Consider the following 2299-nt stretch of genomic DNA (forward strand, 5'->3'; position numbering starts at 1 on the left):
AGTGTCGAATTTTAGAGTTATAAGTCCTCAAGCTTACCGCTGAACCACCGGGAGACTCATACAAAAGAATGTGTGGCTATACGGCTCTCTGTTTAAAAAATACGAACATATTTTTCACTAATTTCTTTCTGGTTGATGTATTGTGACTTGTTGTTTGGTATAATCCAACTAAATGTGGATTACGTTGAATGCAGACAGGTTTTATTGTTTGATAGAATCCAGCCAAATATGGATTACGTTGAATGCAGACAGGTAACGATATTTGTAGCTATTTTACATTGTTGATATGACTTTATCCATGTAGCCATGCTGATTAGAAATGGTTATATAGCCAGAAACTGTAAACCTCAGCTAGATTTTTTTTCTCCCAGCTTGACGGGAGTTGATAAGGGTTTTGATAATTTTGTTTCTTCAAGAACACCTTCGTATGTACTTTATAATCATAAAACTAATTAAAAGTCTAGTTGCGATATAATTTTATTTTTTACCTGTATTTCTCTGTGTTGTCCACGCAAATATTCACGAAGTTCATCCTTAAAACAATAGTAAGACACAATGAGTAGGTTTCACCCAGTTAAAATCAATTTAATAGCGATTTTTCTCTTTGGGAAGTCCTCAAAATCAGTGGTTGGCTTGAAAATCGAGGCTGGACTTTACCTACAAATAACCGCGCAGGCTGCATATGGAAGGTTCTATGATTTGAGATTTGTTGCTGCTATGCATACTCTGCACTTTAGCTGCGGGCGCTTTATAAGGGTAACAAAGCCAATTCTTTTATTTTATCGGTTCAAAGAACCGCACAAAGCCTTCGTTCCGGTAGGTGATGCCCGGTTGGCAGCCTTCCTTCTGGTCAGTAGTACCCGAATCCTAGTGGTCTCTGTCATGGTTATTTAGTCCACGTGCGCATAAGATGCCTACCATTCAGGTCAAATTTCCGATTCCTGAAAATATTTCTGAGGTTAAAACGTCGAGTTGAACCATTTTATGTGATTTGGTTATCAAAACAAATTTTGTTTTTTGGCTACATCTGATCTGTCGAAGTAAAACGCAATTGATGAAATTTTACCAATAAAGTCTAATCTCTGTAAAATTTTGTTTTGTATACATAGTGTCAAGCGGTTATATAATTTTAAGGTCGCAATATATATTATCTATATATTAACTGTTTATTACAAATCCACATAGTATGATACCTTGTATATCACGTTAACTGTTGATTGTTTTGTTATGAATAATGCCCATTGTTAACGGTATATAGAATTTATTCTTTCTGGGAGTAGAGCTCATGCTAAAGTAAAGAAATTGGGTCAACAGTATCCTAAAATTCGATATTCCAACCTAGTTATATGCACGTTAAATTTCTCTATCTACTGTACGTACAACGGTTTATCTTTTTTTGTTGTTGTTAAAACATTCTTGTATGTTTGTAATTAAGCACAAAACTATACGAGGAGTCATATGTGCTCTGCCTACCACGGGTATCGAAACCCAGTTTCTAGTGTTGTAAGTCCGCAGACATTCCGCTGTGCCAATGGGGGCTTAAAACATTCTCTAGATAAAACTGGTGTTGTGGCGAAGTTTTACTTACAAGTGCAGGCTAAGCTTTTTGTTGTATACTGTATCTCGTTTACACAATAAGATTTGATTAGTTTCAAAGTTAGAATGTTTTATGGTTAACTAAGGTTCCGAAAGCTTTTGTATATTTTATCTATTTTGCAGCCTAAGATTTTAATAGTAACAACTTAGAATGTCTTATGGTCAACTAGCTATACCTTTTTATATATTTTATCTAATTTACAGGCTAGATAGTTACGGTTTGAAGTACCTTATTATTAACTAATTAGGTTTCTAAAATTTTTGTGTATGTTATTTGTTTTATAAACTAGTATTTTTATGGTTACGGTTTAGAATACCTCTTAGTTAACTAGGTGGAGCTCTACGTCTGCGGACTTACAACGCTAGAAACCGGGTTTAGATACTCGTGGTGGGAAGAGTACAGATAGTCTGTTGTGTAGTTTTGTGCTTATTTACAAATAAATAAACAATAATTGTTTTCATCCTGTTAAGACTGTTGCGATATCACACTATCTAAATCCTCAAACTTAAATATCGTGATCATGATCACGTTATAAGGAGGTAGAGCACGTTATCTTAAAACGATTTGCGAGCTTCACTATGTCGTTACAGCCCATGTTACTACGTCCAATCACGTCTTGAAAATAACCCTGCAGCGTAATTTCTATGTTTTTAAACACATTATTTATTCTCTGCGTATATGTATGCATATGGGCAGAGCACA

This window comes from Limulus polyphemus, unplaced genomic scaffold (assembly GCF_000517525.1).
Source record: "Limulus polyphemus unplaced genomic scaffold, Limulus_polyphemus-2.1.2 Scaffold1147, whole genome shotgun sequence".
Taxonomy (NCBI): Eukaryota; Metazoa; Arthropoda; class Merostomata; order Xiphosura; family Limulidae; genus Limulus; species Limulus polyphemus.